This window comes from Monodelphis domestica, chromosome 1 (assembly GCF_027887165.1).
Source record: "Monodelphis domestica isolate mMonDom1 chromosome 1, mMonDom1.pri, whole genome shotgun sequence".
Taxonomy (NCBI): domain Eukaryota; kingdom Metazoa; phylum Chordata; class Mammalia; order Didelphimorphia; family Didelphidae; genus Monodelphis; species Monodelphis domestica.
In genome coordinates this window covers 57112910-57133326 of record NC_077227.1, presented here as the reverse complement: position 1 = coordinate 57133326, position 20417 = coordinate 57112910, and the positions used below count along the sequence as shown (strand labels likewise).

The 20417-nt window shown below is 37.8% G+C and overlaps 1 long non-coding RNA gene across 1 annotated transcript in view; it reads right to left on the bottom strand.

The window, feature by feature from the left end:
• Positions 1-609: 609 nt before the first annotated feature.
• The window catches only part of LOC130454586 (uncharacterized), a 49241-nt gene continuing 29433 nt past the window's right edge, over positions 610-20417 (bottom strand). Inside the window, exons 2-3 of the long non-coding RNA XR_008912283.1 lie at positions 4154-4407; positions 610-1220 (exon numbers count right to left, since the gene is read on the bottom strand). This is a non-coding gene — a long non-coding RNA (uncharacterized LOC130454586). The remainder of the gene's footprint in view (positions 1221-4153; positions 4408-20417) is intronic.

The following is a 20417-nucleotide window of genomic DNA, read 5'->3' as shown; positions in this document are numbered from 1 at the left end:
GAAAAGTTACTTTTTTCCCTACACAAATTTGTTAATGGGTAGCATAATGGTGAGCCATGTTTGCTGGCACTCTGTGAAACGTCTACAAATTGCCTCTGCAAAGCATTATAGGTTGTCAAGCTAATGTAGTTGAAGATAATTTGGCCTTTCAGTGAATTGAACCTCACAGCACGATTATACTCCAGCACCAAGTGGAGTGTCACAATTATTCTTTCATGCTGAATTACCATATAATGTCATGAGTCTACCTGTCATAAGTCCTGGAGCCTAGTTTGAATTTTTTTTCTAAATCTATGGTTCATGGCAAAAAAAAATGAATTTTTTTGCTTCTAATGGAAATCTGATTGTTTTTATCAACAATAAATTTCATAGCAAATCAAAGGATATGCTTGGACAAACAATCCGATACTCAAGGTTAAAAAACACACAAATAATAAATTGCTGGTGTGTCATGTTCAATTTTTACTACTGCATTACACTGCAATAACCATAACAGGATCTAAATTGTTGTCAGAACATTAAACAAACCCCCATACTTCACAAAGGCATCCTGCCTGAGTAATTCACACAACGGAAACAACGATCAAATTTTCCACTGTCCCACTGCTGCACCATACATCAGTGTGGTTTTATGTATTTGGACAATTCGTTGAATAAATTACTTCCATCCTGCCTGCTCTTGCCACTTCTGTTAAGAGTCATATCAGTTTTAATTGTCTTTCTGTCTATACTGAGCCACTGTTTTTCTGGCCATTTCCTGTGCTCACATCCTGAACCCCAAAATAAACTGACCGCTGAAAGTATCTTCTGGTTAGGTAACTTGAAGCAAAACAACTAGAAGGTCGGAGGCACACTGTCCATGGCTCCTCAGTTTCACCTATCCACTTATTAGCCCCATCCCTGCCTGCTAATGGGGGAATGATTGGATCTACTTGTTAATGACACTGATGAAGGCTTTCCCCCACCCAATGACTCTGTTTCCACATAATATTTGATTTGCTTGAACCAGTTTGACCCTTTAAAGTATTAATGTTTGACATATTGAATAGGGTTCAGTGTAGGTTAAATGATACTATTCTTAGGTCAGAATCCAAAACAAAAGAAAGTCGCTGTATACTTCAAGATAAGAGTCCGTGGGTGGTATTCCATTGGGCATCTTCTCTTCCAGGAAAATGGCGGACCCACCTCTTCGAGATGGCTCCTAATCCCAGAGAGTAAGACTGTAGAACAAGAAGCACCATAATCAGCACAAATAAGCTTTGTCTATACGAGATGGACTTAATGACTTCCCATCATGTTTTACAACACCTCCGATTGGGAATTAAATTGACACCGAGTAAAGAGAGTCAGATCAATTTGATCCAACTCTATTTTCTAAATGAGATACCTTGTGTTTGCCTGAAGCTCACCATAAGTATTTATATAACCAGAGATTCCACCTGGGCCTCTCTGGTCAGAGGAAACAATAAGAAACATGGCGGAGTGGAAAGAATGCCAATCTTGGAGGTGGAAGGAAACAGGCAAGTATCTGGTAAGTCCCTACTATGGGGCAAGAACTGTGCTAAAAGCTTTTCAAAAAGTGTTCCATTTGATCTTTACAGTAACCCAAGGAGGGAGGTGCTGTTATTATCCTCATTTTACAGATGAGGAAACAGAGGCAGACAGAGGCTAAGTAATTTGCCCAAAATCTGAGGCTAGATCTGAACAGGTATTTCTGACTTTAAGTCTAGTGCTCTATCAACTATACCATATAGTTGCCTCTGGAACACCTAAATTCATGCAAATATGTGGATTCAAGGTCCAGGTCTTTCACTTCCTGGCTATGTTGCCTTTAAATAAGTTACTTCATCCTTTTAGACTTCAGTTTCCTCATCAGTAAAAAATGAGATTGGACTAGATGGCCTCTGTGGTCCCTTCCAACTCTACATCCTAAACTCTTGATCCTTTACTCCCTTTTCCCCCAACCTTTGGCCATCGTGACTACAGAAGTGGAAGAAGGCATTAAAGCTTGGAGACTCTGTCAGGGAAATAACATGGGAAAGGACAACATTTGGATGGCCAGTGGGCAGGCATAGATGGACGGTGATCTGCATTTTTGGATAGACTACCCAAATGAGTGGAATAACAGACTCAATGAAGCATGGGAGGAATGCTACCCTCAACCACTGGATTACTGGAAAGTGTAATTCCTTACTGCTGACATCTTCTTGATACCTCCAAAACAACTTGGACTCCATTTAAAATTTCTCTTCTTCTATTCCAGTCGTCCAATACCTAAGTGGAATCTCAGTGTAATTCTGCCTTCCGATGCCAGGCTGTGCTAGTGACAAAGTGATATCATACCAGGAAATTTCTGGTAGGAAATATCCTCCAATGGTCATTAAAATAGATTCCTCCTGGAGCCAGCAAACAATGCCAGGGAGTGAGGCTCTGGAAGATTAAGGGCAAGGGTTTGGGGGGCTGGTGTTTTATTTTGGTGTTTTTGTTTTGATTTTTTTCTGTAAGCCTGTCAAACAATGAAAGTAAACTCTCTTTCCAAAAGCTGATATCCAACCTTCTGGCCCTCCATGTTAACTAAAGCCTTGTTGGGTGGTAGTAAGTAACTCTTTATTTATAACCCCAAAAGCAATAATAAACACAGAACTATGATTTACTTTGAACTTCCCCTATTATTAAAACACTTTGTCTTCTAGTTTTATTGATTTACACTCTGTCCTGCTTACTTTTTTAGCATCTGAAAACAATCAAGACCCAAAGCTGCGAAAAAGGCTCCGACATTAATTGTTGGGAGACAGCGGTTTTATTCCAGGCCAGGGGTTTGAGTCCTTCCTCCCCAGCCCTACAGCCTCTGCTGCCGCTGCTGCTGCATTCTGGTCCCTAGATGATTTATGGTCTTGTAGCAATAACGATGCGCCAGAGCCATTAACATATTGGCAGGCCCCAGGATGGATTAGCGGCATTGATTATTTCATGGGCCACTGATACCCATTTGTTAAGAGGAGCTCGAAGATGGCCTCTCCCTGACTGAAATCTTTTACGAGCAGACAGCATTTTAAGTATTAGGAACCTGGGATTTGGGCCATTTTTTATCATCTGGCTGCTGCCTCACCTTAGCATGCAAAATGCACACACGCACACACACCCCCTCCTTCCCCCACCTCAAAAAAGTGTCAAAAAATTAAAGTTCATTCTTCACCAGCAGCCTTAATTCCTCAACTCGTCATAACCATGTCTTCTTTAAAAATTAATGATTGCCAGCATTTAAGCCACCAGTTGTTGCTACGAAGATCTATGCAAAAAGCAAGGCTCCCTATAGAGTGTGTGATATATGGAATACTCTTTATTACGACAATAAAACTTACTGACATTTCAATACTTCTGCAAATAGCATTATAGTATCAATCTTCTGAATTAGGTTGAAAATTAAGTTGTAAATTAAAAGAAAGTGTACTTTGGAATACCACATGATATGTCACCTAGAAAAGGACCTTTGTGCATAGCAGAGCTGGGCTGGAAAACGGGGAGATAAGCCCAGCTGCCTCTCAAGAGCCTCTTTGAGGCTAAAGTATGCACATTCTAGCCTACCTAAGGAGAGTAGCCCAGAATTCCAGAGATTCCATCATGGTGGAGAAGGTTGGGATTTCTCTTCTTTTCTTTTCATTTCAAGGACAATGGATCTATCTGGATTCTTTTCCCTCTTGGCCATGCTCCCCACATCTTAAAATATTTTTCTCTTTTTCCATATTTTGAATCACAAAATTTTCCATGGAATATATTTATAATAGCATGTATGTGGCATGTGTCAAATAGAATATTTGGTCCAAACCTATGGACTGCATTGTTGGAGGTTATCCCCATATGGAGACTCCCCCACACCACTGAAATCACAGGCCTGGCCAAAAAAAGTTAGACATAATATGTGCCATAGACAAAACAGCATTATAAGATGCTAAAAATATAATTGCTTCCTCGTCATTGCAGACCAGTACTTGAGGGGCAATGGATTGCTTCAGCATAACAATTTTGGAGCCTAATAATTCCAAAATTATGAATACTTCCAATTCAACCAAAAGAAAATGGCCATACAAAATACTATTGGGTTCTAAATACCCATTTATTGGAAAGCCAAACATCCTAAATCACTTCCACTTACCTTTTGAAGCATTTGAAAAAATTTGAGGCAGCAGAGCTGAGGAGGAGCATCTTGAGTGATTTTAATCAACTTTGTGAATAATCCTTCCTTTCTCTGTGCTTTCTCCATGCAAATATCATATATATTATGCAAAACTGATCATGAAATTATTTCTTAGTTGCTTCCATCCGACAGACCTTTCTCTTCCCATTTAGACCACTCTTTTAGGGCAAGAGTCTCATCTTCCATTTTTTTCAATGGACTCATCCACAAGACTGAGGGACACATGAGGGATTTCATAAGTGCTTAAAGACTAGACAAATAATCTATTTTCCTAAACCAGAACCTTGCCATTTTGTCAACTTATTCATTAATATTGAAAGATGACATTTTGGTAGGTCATGGATCTAACCTAAAAATGGCAAGAAATAAAATATAGGAAAAATAAATATATCAAACCGTCCTTCAATAGGAATCTTCACTCTCTCCCTTCACACCCCTCTTTTTCATTCTATTAATATATTTTTGTTAACTCCCTAAATCTTGCTCTGCTATATTTGAGTTCACAAATCCAAATTTCACAATAAGAAAAAAATGCCTCACTATATTTATTACTACAGATTTGTAGAAACAAATTTTTCTATCATGCTATATGAGAATTTAAAATTCCATAACAAACTACACAAGTTTACAATTTTTTTTGTTGAAACAGGAACTTTCCAGAAGAGAAATGCAAATATGTGCCTTAGATATAGATGAGCATTTATTTAATATTTGTCTCTAACATAAGAAATCTCTTTAGATATCTCCATGCTTTCTGTAATGATTTAAAGTATTCCCATTTTTTTTCTACATCAAGACATCTCCTATATAGAATATTCACACACACACATACATAAATACACATGCAAAATCTAGAAAAATGAATGTAACTCTCAGTTATAATTTCTTGGGCTTCCTTCTTCTATTTCCTTTACTTTCTGGTACCTGAGAAATTAAAGAAACCACATGGTAAGAGTAATGGGTACTTGAGGTAAATAAGGAGTTAATATGACTAGTACTATATGTTCCCCTTCAGTTAAAAAATTACAATCCCTACAAAATGACTATAACCCTTGGATGAAGCAGCTTAGATTTTTTCCTGGAATTTCCTTTTCTTTCCTTCTAATTGAAGTATTTAAGGGAATAGAATGACTAGGTTGAGTGTTTGATTTGTAAAAATTAAACACCTTGACATTTTGAGAGAATGACATCTAAAGCATCTCAGAGAGATGAGCAAATTCCCTGTTTTCAAACAAAAATCTTCAGTAATGGAGACTAGACAAGCTTGCTTCCTGGGTCACTCATTCCATAGTCTCACAAAATTTCTAGACTCTGAGTCCAATGAGTCCTTCAAGGCCATCTGGTCCAAACCACACCAGCCAAAAGTAAATACTCCAATAAATTTTCAAACATAATAAATATAAATGAAAATATAAGATTTTTCTGTATACTTATCCTAAATTCCACATGCAGAAATTTAAGCCCATTCCTTTTCATTCAATTCATAGTCAGGATGAAAAATAGTTAATTTCCCCTCTATATCAATTTCTCATATTCTTTAAGAGAGCTGATAAGACAGCAAGCATCCTTCTCTCTCCTATGCTGAATAATCTTAATTCCTTAAACCTTTTTTGATAGGCCTTATATTCCAACCTTCCATCATCTTTGTGGCTTTCCTTTGGACCTTATCCAAGTTTCCCATGTTCCTTTTAAATTGTGAGGCCCATGAGATATTACAGTATTGAGTGTTAATTGAAGGATTACTTAACTGTTCTGACATGTTATGCAATTGTCAATCTTAGAACATTTGCTAGAGGCCTGAGCCTTTGGGGAAATGAGAGAAAAATGAGAAGTCACCCTAATTTTCTGTTTGAGTTCTCCTAAGCCCCTTCTGATGATCCCACAAGATGGTGTGATTTATTCTGTGTTTAGTACTACAGAGTTTTGTCACAAAGCCCAGCTCCTGGGTATTGGTAGAGATTTTCTTCCTTGTGCTCATGAAAGTGTATGCTGAAAAGCATAAAGTCCACAGAATGTGAGGATAAGTGTGGAAGCAATTCTTGGGAACTAGAAGGCCTGACTTAATGAAATACAAACCTACACTGTGCCACAAAATTCTGCAAAGTCCCTGAATTTTAATTTTACTATCATATATTACTGCTAGAGTAAAATCTTGGTCATCCAACTCTGCTAACTTAGTATTTGTGGTAAGTCAGAACCAAGCTGGTTTCATTGGAACAAGCCAATCTTGCTTTCTCCACAATGATGCTGAATAAATAATTGATTTTAAAAGTTGAAGGAAGGGGTAAATAAGATTGTGGGAATCACATCTTGCCTGTTTTATAAAAACATTGTTTTCAAGAATCCTAGGTGTACATTTAAATATCTAAACAACTGGTAGGATGATTAAAATAACTCTTATCTATTCATTAAAGTAGTTGCCATAAAAATAATAATAGCATTTATATATCACTTTAAGGTTTGCAAAGCATCTTACAAATAATAACTCATTTTATACTCACAATAGTCTGGTGAGGTAATAACAGCTAACATAATAATAAAAAACATTTTATAGTGCTTACTATGTGCTAGGCACTGTTCTAAACATAGTATAATTATTATCTCATTTGATCCTGACAACAACCCTGGGTAGTAGGCATAATTATTGTCCCAATTTTACATATGAAGAAACAAAGACAGAGGTTGAGTGACTTGCCCAGTATCACACTTGTCAAATCTGCTATTGGATTTGAACTCTGTTCTTTCTGATTTTAGATCTTCTATGATATCCACTGAACCACCTCTGGAAGATATCAACAAGAATATATTAAGAACCCACCACGTTGGGGCACAGTCAAGATAGAGGAGGAAAAGCAGCAACTAATCTGAACTCCCCCAACATTTTCCTCTAAACAATTTTAAAATAATTCCTCAAATCAAATTCTGAAGTGGAAGAGTCAATTTAAAAAAAAAAAAGCAGAGTGAGACTTTTTCCTGATAAAGACACCTTATGAGTTCAGCAAGAGAGGTATTCAACATGAGGCTGGGAGCTGGCTGGGAGGATGGGTAACACCAGGCTTTGGAGGTGGCTATAATGGAAGGATCAGTTTGGAAGGTATCAACCCAGAGAAGGTAAGGGAGTGGAACAATTAATGAGAATGAGTTTACAAGGGACCCTTTGCTGGCATTGAGTGCAACTAGAGTTGACCAACCCCTATATTGCCCATAAGCAATTTGCAGAGTGGAGAGGAGTACTTATGATCAGTCACAAGAAAGCAGGGGTGCTGGTCACATTTCCAAGACTGAAGCATGAAAACTTGCAACTGCAGAAGAACAGGGGTCCTTTCTGAGTAAATACCAGAGAGGATATCAAGAAAGCAGTGATCACACCTTTCCCCAAATCACACCGCTTTGGAAGTACCAAAACCTTGTAGACTCATAGAACTAATTCTTAAAACAGAAGCTCAAAATAATCCTAAAAGCTTTGGATGGTGCCTCCCCAAGGCTAGGTGAATAGAATCCAACTTTAGCATAAAGTTCAAAGTCAAGAAAAGGCTGGAAAAATAAGCAAATAATAAAAAAAAAAAGAATTTGACCATAAAAAGTTACTTTGGTGGCATGGAAGACTGAGAAATAAACTTAAAAGAAAATAATATTTTAAATTGCTACAAGAAAAGTCTCAAAGAAAAATGTTAATTGGGTCTAAAACCAGGAAGAATTCCTGGAACATTAAGGAAAGGAATAAGAGTGAGAAAGGAAAAATGGAGAAAAGGAATCAGAATGATATAAGAAAATTATGAAAATACAAGTAACAGTTGGATAAAAGAGGAACAAATAAAATACTGAAGAAAATAATACCTTCAAAAACAGAATTGGCCTAATGGTTAAGGAGGTACAAAAATTCACTAAAGAAAAGAAATTTAAAAAAAAAAGCAAACTAGGTCAAATGGAAAAGGAGGTACAAAAATTCACTGAAGAAAATAATTTCCTAAAAATTAGAATTGGTGAGGACTTATATGAAATGCTATAAAGTGAAGTGATCAGAGTCAGGAGATCATTGTACATAGCAATAAAAATATTGAATGATTATCAACTGTGAATAATTTATCTATTTTTAGTAATAAAATTATATAAGACATCATATTTCACAAAATTATAAAGGAAAACTGACTCAATATCTTGGATCCAGAGAGTAAAATAGAAATATAAATATTCTACTGATCACCTCTTGAAAGTGATCCCAAAATGAAAACTCTCAGATATATATAGCCAAATTCCAGAGCTTCCAGATTAAGGAAAAAAATATTACAAGCTACCAGGAGAAACAATTCAAAATACAGGGCCACAGTCAGAATCACACAAGGGAAAACAGGACTTGGAATATGATGTTCTGGAAGGCAAAGGAACTAGGATTAAAATTCTAGGATTACAAAGGAGTAGGTTACAAAAATAACCACCTGAGCAAAACTCAGTACAATCCTTCAATGGAATATTTAGTGAAACAGAAGACTTTCAAGCATTCCTGATGAAAAGAACAGATCAGAATAGGAATTATGACATTCAAACACAACTTAAGAGAAGCATAAAAATCATGAGAGTGAATAAAATTAATTTGTTTATATTCCTACATGAAAAGATCATCCATATAACTCCCAAGAACTTTATCATTATTAGGGCAGTTAGGAGAGTCTTCATAGATAAAGGTCATAAGTAGGAGTCCATTATATTGAGCTGTTCTCAAAAAAATGAAGGGGTAAAAAAGAGAGATGCCATAGGAAGAGGGAAAAGGGAGAAGCAGAATGAATGGAAAATTTTTCTCACATAATAAAGCAATACAAGGAAGAGCAGTTATAGAGGAGGAGGAAATGGTTGGGGGCAATAATGGCCAATGCTTGAACCTCACTCTCATCAGAATTGGTTTAAAGAGGGGGTAATAAATACACACACACACACACACACACACACACACACACACACACACACACACGGGAAATAGGAGAAGGGGATAAGAGAAAGGTAGGAAGATGATAAAATGATAGTAGATTAAAGATTAAAGCAATGGTCAGAAGCAAAATGGATTTTTAAGGAAAGGGAGGATAAAAAGAGAGAGGAAAAGGTAAACAGAAGAAAATAAGATGAAAGAAAAGACATAGTCGCCATAACTGTAAATGTGAATGGAATGAGATTTCTCATAAAATAGAAATGGATGGCAGAATAGATTAGAAACTAGAATTCAACAAAATTTTGCTTATAAGAGAGACAACTGAAACAGAAACACACAGAGTTAAAATAAAGGCCAGGAACAAAATCTATCATGCTTCAGCTCAAGGGAAAACAAAGTAGGGATAGCAATCGTGAACTCAAACAAAGCAAAAGCAAAAACAGACCTAACTAAAAGAGATAATAAAGAAAACTACATTTTACTTATAGGTACCATAAACAGTAAATATTAACATATTTGCAGCAAGTTTCTCTTTTAAAGTCCTCATTTCTCATATATATAAAAAACTTAGCCAAATTTCTAAAAATAAGAGTCATTCCCCAGTTGATAAATGGTCAGATATAAACAGCAGTTTACAGAACAGAAAATCAAGGTTATCTATAGCAACATGAAAAGATGCTAAATCAATATTGATTACAGAAATGCAAATTGGAACAACTCTGAGATACCACCTCATACCTTCAGAAATAACAAATGCTGGAACAAAGGAAATAAAGGAAAATAGGTAGATTAATAAACTGTAGGTGAAGTTGTAAACAAGTCCAATCATTCTAAAAAACAATTTGGAACTATTTTCAAAGGGCTATAAAACTATGCATAGCCTTTGACCCAGCAATACAACTACTAGGACTGTATCTCGGAGATCAAAAAAAAAAGGAAAAGGACCTATAAATATGAAAATATTTATAACAGCTCTCTTTGTTATGGCAAAGAATTGTAAATTGAGGGGATACTCATCAATTGGAGAGTGTCCAACAAGTTGTGCCATTTGATGGTGATGGAGTGCTATCATGCTATAAGAAATAACAAGGTGTGGGTGTCATTTCATAAAAACCATGGCAAGACCTATATGAATTGATGCAAAGTGAATAGGGAAGAATCAAGAGACCATTGTACACAGTAAAACAATGATGTAATGCTAATCAACTATGAAAGACTTGGCTGCTCTGATCAACAAAATGATCCAAGTCAATTCCAAAAGACTCATCATGATAAAATACTCTCCACCTTTGGTGAGAGAACTAACAAACTCTGCAAACTAATATATAATTTTCTTGCTCTATTTTATTTTTTTGTAATATGGCTAATATCAAAATATGTTTTGCATGATTTTACATGTATAATTGAAATCATATTGTTTGCCTTCCCAGTGAGTGGAGGAGAGCTGGGAAGGAGGGAGAGAATGAATGTGAAACTAAATTTTTTTAAAGAAAAGAACTTTTAAAATAAATAAAGAATTTTTAAAATACTTATGTTTCAAGAACTGTGTTTGACTCTAGAGACACAAAGAATGAAAAATTTCTACTCTCCAGGAACTGACTTTCTGATTGAAGAGGCAATAAGGACATATATTAGTATTTGTTTGTTCAGTCATTTCAGTCATGACCAACTCTTTGTGACCCCATTTGAAGTTTTCTTGGCAAAGGAACTGGAGCAGCTTGCCATTTCCTTCTCAAGTACATTTTACAGATGAGGGAACTTAGATAAACAGGGTAACTGATTTGCCCAGGGTCAGTATCTAAGGTCAGATTTGAACTCAGAAGACTTGATTTGAGATCTGTCACTCTATACACTGAACCACCTAGCTGCCCTATATTACTATATACACAATAAATATAGAGAGAATAAATTCAAAGTAATTGAATACAAGGTAGTTTAAGAGAGAAGGGACTTGAAGACAAGTGGCTCTGGGTTCAAATATGGTCTAAGATATTTCCTAGCTGTGTGATCCTAAGACAAGTCATTTAACCCCCCATTGCCCAGTCTTTACTGTTCTTCCAGATTAGAACCAATACATAGTATTGATTCTAAAACAGAAGATCAAGGTTTCTGAAAATAGAGAGAGAAGGAAGTTGTTGTTCATCCTTCATTCTCAAAAAGGGCCAAAGATACCATTGGGTCATGTCTTGACTTGTGAGTGAATTGGTTTTAATTCTACAAAGTCATCAACCCTCACTCTTTCCAGAGTCACCATCAATTCAGTGGTAACACAAGTCAGGATGAGAAGGAAGTAGGAAATGAGTAAAGTAGATCAGGAAAAGCTTCATGTAAAAGGTGGTGCTTGAGCTAAGTCTTCAAGGAAGAAAGAGATTCTATAAGGCAGAGGTAAGGAGGGAGTGCATTTTAGGCATGAAAATTTGTCGGTGGGAAAGCATGGAGACAGGTGAGAAACAAAGAGGAAGTTCATTTGGCTAGATCATAGAGTATATGAGGGGAAATAAAGAATAATGACTCAAGAAAGCTCAATTGAGGCAACATTGTGAACAGATTTAAAAGCTAAAAAGAGCATTTTATATTTGATTCTAGAGGAAACATCAGAGCAGGGCCATGACATAGTCAGATTTGCATTTTAAAAAGTCACTTTGGTAGCTATGTGAAGATGGGTTTAAACAGGGAGAGAGCCTCAAAGCAGGGGGAATATTCAGAAGGTCACAGTAACAAACTTGGCTGTGGATATGGGGAGTTTAAACTAACATGGTGATGGCTGACTAGAGAACAAAATATATCTCCAGAGAAGAGGTAAAGAGTAAGGTCAGATGTTTTGAAGGTAGAAATGGCTAGATTTGGAAACTAATTAGATATGTGGGACGAGGAAAAGTGAAGAATCAAGAATAACACCCAAAGTTATGAAGTTGAGAGCCTCAATTTTCCATCTACGGAAATACAGATTTAGAAAATATAAAAAACAATTTTTCCCATGAAGATACTCATCTCTAAGATTAATTTATCATTCAGTCAGAGTGGCTTCCTTCCAAAATGGTTCAAACAGCTGAGGATTTACAGAATGGATTTTGTTGCTATTGTTGTTTATTGTAATCTAAAAGAACCCATGCTAGAAAATAAAATAAAATAAAATAAATATTTTCCCATCATAAATCTAGCTAATGAGTAAACTCAGGAAGGTAGACCTCTTTCGACAAATGTTTTTTCCCTCTTCTGACTCTTAAAATGAACACAGTATCTTCTCTGTATTAAAGAGAAATGTTTGAAACCTACACTCTGACATGGGAATAGTTGCCCAAACTTCCTTAGTCTTGGTAGCCAGATGGATGCTCCCCACCCTACAGAATTCACACTGAGAGGCTGGCAACAATAGCGCCTATAAAATGCAAACTTGCTGTATGCAGCAAGGAATTGAGATCCAGGGAGCCACTCAGCAGGCCCCACGCAAAGCTAGCTTCCACATCGCCCCAGTAAAAACCACACCGTTAAAGGCAACTTTGCATTTTACGTGTTCCAGTCGTCCAGAGCAGAATTCCAGGATTCCCAGAGAAGTCTGATTTACCGCCCCTGGTAGCTGCAGCTTTTACAGGGCTTGACGCCTCAAATGGATCTAATGGAGACCTCAACCTCGAGTCACTGAGTCCTTCGTTCTAATTGCAGATTTACAGTGCCAGGCCTGAAGTCACTCTATCACATTCACATCTCCTTGGTATGCCACCCTGCCTTTTCGAAACATCCTTCAGCTTAAGCTAAACCAATGGCTGAGCTCCAGACAGACTAGAGATCTCCACACTGGCTTTTACCCATGTCTAGCTTGTTACCAGCATCCTTGGCATGAAACATCCTTCCTATTTGCCTTCTGAGGGCAAAAAGGTCTGATCTGTTCTGTCTGAGATGATACAGCTTCTGGGCAAAATATTCCATGTGGAAAGTCAGGATGAAGGCAGGAGGGTACCTAGGATGGGGTGCTAGGGAGATTCGGAGCAGGGTTAAAGAGAGAAGTGACTCCAAGCCATGTTTGTGAGATTTTCACAGCTAATCACACACAAGACGGATTCACTGCTCACTTCACTCTGCTCACTCATTTTTCATTACACACTTTTCACTGCCCCATCAGCCTGCTCCACCAAGGTCAAATGAAGGGAATGATAGCACGCACACCACACCAAGATTTATTATAAACGGATTCACTCGTCTTTTATGTGGAGTAAATGTGCTCCTGAAATTACCATTTATGAAAATGGACCTGAGCCACCAAAGTCATCAGAGACAGGGGGGGTGAGGGGGAAGCAGAGTCAGCCCAAATGGCCCACCCCAGCCCCATTTCTAGCACAAAGAACACACAGCCCATGGGAATGGATTGGCACTGAAACAAGACCCTCTGGGATTTTTTTAAGCAGCCATGAGGTTTCCAAAGAGGGGAGGGATCAGCTGTTTTCCCATTGGATAGGATCTAAGCCCTTAGCTTGGCACAAAGAAACCATAATAATAACAATTATCATCATTGTCATTATAATAGTAAGTTTTTATAATGATGTAAAGTTTGCCAAGTGCTTTGCACACTTCATCTGAGTTGATTCTCACAGCGAGTCTATAAAATAGGGGCAATTTTAATCTCCATTTTACAGATGACAAAAATGAAGTTGACAGTTAGTTAAGTGACTTGCCCAAGGTGACACATCTTTGTTGTTCTTCAGTCATGTCGGATTCTTTGTGGACCCATTTGGGGTTTACTTGGCAAAGATGCTGGAGAGGTCTGCCATTTACTTCTCTAACTGATTTTACAGATAGGGAAACTGAGATAAACAAGGTTAAGTGACTTGCCCAAGCTCATACAGCTAGGAAATATTTGAAACCAGGTTTGAACTGGGTCTTCCTGATTTCAAGTTCATCATTCTATCCACTGTACCATACAGCTGCCCTTAAATGTCTTGTATGTACCTGTAATATCCAGTTCTCCTCCCTGTGTAAAATCCCTCCCTTGCCATTTGTAAAATAAAGGGCTTTGACTAGATGACTGTTTTTCAAACTTTTACCTTCCCTCTTAGAATCAATACAATGTATTGGCTCCAAGGCAGAAGAGTGGTAAGGACTAGGCAATGGGGGTTAAGTGACTTGCCCAGGGTCACACAGCTAGGAAATATCAGAGGTCAAATCTGAAATCAGAACCTCCGTTCTCTAGGCTTGGCATTTAACCTACTGAACCACCTAATTGCCCTCTACTAGATGACTTCTAAATTGCCTTCCATCATTAGAGCCTCAATAGCATGACCCAAAGTCTTATCCTGACTCCACACCTGTGCTTGCAATGATTCTTTTGCCTCTTTGCTCTCCATATCTAATCCATCTTTCAAAGTGCTCCTGACCCTGGCTAAAATGTAATTGGGAAATATTTAACAAAATGAATAAAAATACCATAGAACAATGTTAATGTTAATATTCCACTCACTCCCCAGGGAACGTTAGGTAGGATTTAGTGGTTTTGCATCTATTCGAGTAGCATATTTGCTTATTCAATACCTATCATATTCTAATACCCCGCCCCTAGAATCCAGAGCTGAAGACTTTAGATATCATCTGATCCAAACTCTTAATTTTACAGAAGAAATTGAGGTTTGGTAAAATGCAAGTAGGCAGGAAGAGACAGACAGACAGACAGACAGACAGAGACTGAGAGACAGACAGGAAGATTGATTTTATCTTTAATCCCTAGTGCCTAGACCAGTGTTGGCACATAATAGGAACTCAATAAGTGCTTGTTAAGTTGAATGAAAGTAAGGATCTTACTAAATGTTGACCAATTGACTATATTGCTTAAAGAAGTGAAATGGGGATCTCTGAGACACACTCAGGTGTGGCCCTTGAAATCTGAACCTAGGCCTTCTGATTCAAAACCCAGAGCTCTTTCTGAAGTCTAGGTCTATTTGTGGGACAGGCTGTGACTCCCTGGATGTATTGTATTCTACTGGGAGAGGCTATTTTGGTTTGACCTAATTAGCTAATTGTCTCCCTTTCCATTGTTTCCTTGTAAAGTCATGTACAGATATATTTATACATGCACCAGACACTCTCCAAACTATGAACACATTCAATCTATGAATACTTTAGAGCCATGATGAGGTGAATGTGTGAACAGACCTCACCCAGAAAGCAAAATGAAACTCTAGCCACTGAGTTATCTTTTCATTCTGAAGAGAATAACTAATATTATAGTTCAGTCATATTGTATCATATTGGTATCAAAGTATTAGAGCAGGACAGGACCTCAGAGAAAAACAAGTACAACTCCTTCATTTTCAAGATGGGGAAACTGAGCTCCAGAAAAATTAAGTGATTAGCCCAAGAACACACAATTAGTTGGTGGTCAAGCTTCATTTCTCAATCATGTCTCCATCCTGGATATCATCTTCCCTTTGCTTCTTTTTGGCCTTTTCAATTGAATATAAGCTCCTTGAGACTTACATGCATTGTCTTGTTGACCACATTTATTCTCAATGCTTACCACAGTGCCTGGCATACAGTACGGGCTTTAATGCTCATTGTTGGTTGGCTTATTGACTGGATGTGTCCATAAATGAGAGAGTGTTAGTCTATATGTAAGTGTATGGATGTATGTATATAATATTTATGTAAATATAATATACATGAATGTAGGCAATAATAAAAATTTATATAGTTATTCAATTAGATCAAACAAAAATAACAACCCTAACCCTGCCCCACAAAAAGATGCCGACTCATACAGCAAAGACAAAAAATAAATGTTATCAAAGTAGTCAAATGTGAGTTCAAAACTCAGCTCTATCATTTACAACTTGTGGAACCTTAATCAGATCATCACCTTTCAGTCAATCGATCAATCTACATTTACTAAGTATCTACACTCTGTCAGGCACTGTGCTAAGCACAGTGAAACAGGGATACAAAGAAACAAAAGATAACCCCTGCCTTCAAGGAGCTTACAATCTAATAAAGGAGACACAAAGCCATATACAGGATGAATAAAAAATTGTTAACAAAGGGAAGATATCAAAATTAAGATGGGTTGATAGTGTGAACCTCCAAGGAAGAAAGGTTATTGAGTCATCTCTCTGGGTCTTATTTCTTAATTTATTTTCATTGTGGAGGCTAGACTAAATTATCACTTTCCTGCTTGAAATCTTATTATTGCACTTAAATTAAGCAACTAAATAACTTGAAGTAAACATTCAAAAACTCCTAAATCATGGAAGTCAGAAAAAAAGGATGACTGGAGCAAAAGGACTACTAAAGGAAGGAAACTCCTTTAGAAATGAAAGAAACAACTCAGCTTAGTGAACTACCACATAATAAATTCCCAAACTTTTTCTTCTCTAAGACTCCAATCTCTTTTAATAACCTTGGTTCCCATATTACATGGAGGAAGAGAGATCTTGGTGCCATGCATTAAGTGAGGCTGTGCCTCTGAACTGCATACAAGCCAGGTTGAGAAAACTTAATTTTATCACTTGTCAAATTTTCAACCTTTGAAAAATTACTCAATACCAAGATTAATATACAATACAATATCCAAGCGGTTAGCAGGCTCTGAACTCATATTATCCAAAAATGATGTTAGATATGGACAAGATGACCAGAAAGGCTTACATTCTTCCCCAGTCTTCTGTCTGCAAGAGAAGAAGCAGGTGCCGGGCCATAGGACAAATTCACTTTTGAAAGTCGGAGTGATAGATAATCTATGCCAAACCTGAAAATATATCTCATGGATCTCGATGCAATAGACAACTTATTAATTTCATTAAAAAACCATCCCATTCATCATCTCTAGCAAATCCAAGGCCCTTCTCCAAAGACTTTGACTCTAATTGTTAAAGCAGTTCACTGGAGAATCCTGATGGTCCTCCCAAAGAGTTCAACTGGAACCTCTCCTGGTGCTCCAGAAATCCTGTCTCTGAAACTACACTCTTTGGCAAAGGGTATAGACCAAGTACATCACAAGGCGCACATGTGACAATCAAGGGTTCTCCCAAGGCCATGCACATGATTACACAGCTAGTCTGTGTTAGAATCAGGATCTGAACACAAGTGGATAACTATTGATTCTAAAGAATCTACATTTTTCCTATGCCAGTTTTGTGTATTTTTCCCCCAGAAAACTATTAATACAAGGGAGTCCAATTCTAACCACAAATTTGGGCATGGAAATGTGGGAATCCCTGGTTCTTTATTAGATCGCAACATTTTATTTTTATAGTATATTTTTCTATTATTTCTAAGTCTCTATCTTGTATCATTTTTACAAATCATCATAGTTTTTGAGGTTAAGAACTTGAGTTCTTTTTTTCTCTGAATTTCTGAAACTGTCTTTTAAACAGCAAAGTTTCATAAACTGTATAGTTTATGTCATCTAGAATTTAGTATCTGCTTAGCCTAGGTGGGGACTTGGATAGAATGAACAGTGATAACATTCCCCCTTTAAATTAAACTGTTTCCAAGGCTCCAGTCACTCAAGAACACGCCAGGATTGGATAAAAGAAGCAACTAACTTTTTTCCCTGACACAAAGGATTTCATAGTAAGCATGCACAATCATTATTATCGCATGCCTTCATAAAGGAACAATATGTCTTCTTCCAGAGCCATCAGTTTCAAAGGCAGCGGGTAAATATTGTTATTTACCACACTAAAGCAACAATAACTGATTAAGGTAAATTTAGTGGAAACGTTAAAATAATGGCAGGAGAAAGAAAACGCATTCTGTGGAAACTGCGTGAACTTATTGGAAATAATCAAGCACTCCGTTTGAATTAAGCAAAGTGCGAAAGCAAAAAAAAAAAAAGTGGGGGGGGGGGGCGGTACAGAGTGAGCCTGGAAAAACCTAGCTAGCATTTGCAGGCTCCGTCTGTGGTGTGGCCTCTCCAGATATTGAAAGAGAAACTGCAAAGATGCAAACAACCCTCCTGTGCTCTGTTAGCAGTAAGTAAATTGCTGTGGGATCTGAGTGCGGGAATACTTGAGCTGGCAATTCCTCTCTGTCTTTCATTCTGTTTGTCTGTGTTAAATTCCCCCTCTGCCCTCATCCATTCTCACATCCAGTTCCCAGCTTTGTCCATCCATCAATCCGCACACTTTGTCAGCGCTGACTTCATCCTGGCGCTCACAATCACATCCCAGCAATACTGCTGCCACCAGGGAGCCCTCCGCCTCCCATCTGCGTTCCCTGATCTGCTGACGGAGGGCCCCGCGCTTGTCGGTTTCTATTGCACAGGCAAGCAAAAACACTAATACCCAACCTAATTCCTAGCGTCCTGCTTTTCACCTTTTCAAGGGAGGGGAACGGCAAAAGAAAGAAAGAATGAATGAATGAAAGAGACAGAGACAGAGACAGAGGAGCTGTGTGTAAGAGTGAGTATGACAGAAATGGAGGGAGAAAAAAAGAGGAGAGAGAGAGAGAGAGAGAGAGAGAGAGAGAGAGAGAGAGAGAGAGAGAGAGAGAGAGAGAGAGAGAGAGAGAGAGAGAGAGAGAGAGAGAGAGAGAGAGAGAGAGAGAGAGAGAGAGAGAGAGAGAGAGAGAGAGAGAGAGAGAGAGAGAGAGAGAGAGAGAGAGAGAGATGAAGGAAGAAGAAATGGAGAAAAGCTGTGTCTGTGTGAGTGTATGAGAGAAATGGAGTGGGGGGAAGGTGAAGGTTAGGAAATTGGGAGAGTGCGTGTGGGTGTGCACCTGTGTGTGTGAAAGATGGAGAAGGAGGTCAGGGGTTGAAGAGAGGGGGAGAGAGAGAGAGAGAGGCTGTGTGCATGTATGTGTAAGAGTGAGTATAACACAGGGAGATGGAAGGAGAAAAGGGAGGGGAGATGGAGATGGAGACAGGGAGAGAGAGATGTTGGCTGGATTTTCTAAAACAATTCGCACACTGGTCAGGTGGAGGCTCAATCCGTCTTCCCTCTACAACACATCAATAGAAATCACAGGGAGAAAATGTATCACTAATTAAGGGTTGATAAGCTCTAGTCAAGTGCAGTTTAGGAAGAAAAAAATAAAGCCTAGGCCACCTGCCCAGGCCTTCTAGAGGCTCAGATCTATATAGCACTTTCCTAGTCTGCTAAGGATGGAAATTTTTCTTCTGCTCTATCCAAAAAAAAAAAAAGTTTCCCTTTAAAAATAAAACAAAGAAGGGTTTGGGGAGAGAAAAGGATTGGGGTGGGGGTGAATAAAGAATCATTTTTATTCAAAAGATCATTTGCAAAAAGATTTCTCAGGTTGAAAAAAATAAGATTACTAAAGGAAAAAATAGTTACCTAGCAACAAAACTATTTTAAAACATTCTTCAGTGTACTGTCTGATTGTGTGCTCTTAATTCAAAGGTGTATAATTCAAGCAAGCATCTCCCCAAACTGCTGCAAGATTTCTTCCTTTAATATTCAATTCCTGTTTTGAGGGGGTTCCCCACCTTCCACCCCAGGTGGGGCATCTTAACAATTAGCAATAAATAGGGGCATAAAAGCTTTCCAAGGTTACACACTTCTTTCATTTTTCCCCTTGGAGACAAAAAAAAAAAATCTTATTACATTTAGAGTATGAGACCCTCTCAGTTAATGAAATGACTTATTCACCTGGACTTCCATTTACTGGAATGGACTGAGGTCTTTACATGAGAGGCACCCTTCTCATACCAAATTACTAGTGTTCTTGAGATTTCACTAAAGGCTTAAAAAAAAAACCTGACACTTTTACAAAGGGCTCACTGTTCATCTGGCCCACTGTATGATCACACCCAAAGACGTGTTTTCTTTAAGGAGCAAATCAAAATGTGACATTGTTATAAAATGTCTCCATTGAATTGTTTGTGCAGTATAGGGACCCTGGGGTCCACTAGTACCTACTTCATAGGGCTGTTAGAAGGATCACTTTATAAACCTTAAACCCCTCTGTTAACGTTAGCTCTCATTAATAGCAGTAGTCTTATTTAGTGATTACCATTTAACTGTGATCTTGAGGAAGTCATTAAATGTGCATGGCCTCAGTTTCCTTCAGGGTCTCTTCTAGCTCTAAAAGCCAATGGGACTAGGGGCTTATTGAGTGATTATAAGATAATGGGGCAGATTTTGTAACCAGGATGCCAAAATTTATATAACTGAAGGAGAGTAGTTACCTCATGTGGCTCTGCCTTTCTATTCCAATGGTGCTTTCACTGATCAAAAGATTTTTGAAAATCCTCTTTGAATTATCCAGTCCTAGTTTATAAGACAGCTGAGAAAATTAATACAACTTTCTTCAGCCAAAATAACACTTTCTACCAAAAACCTTTCCTAATCTCCCTTC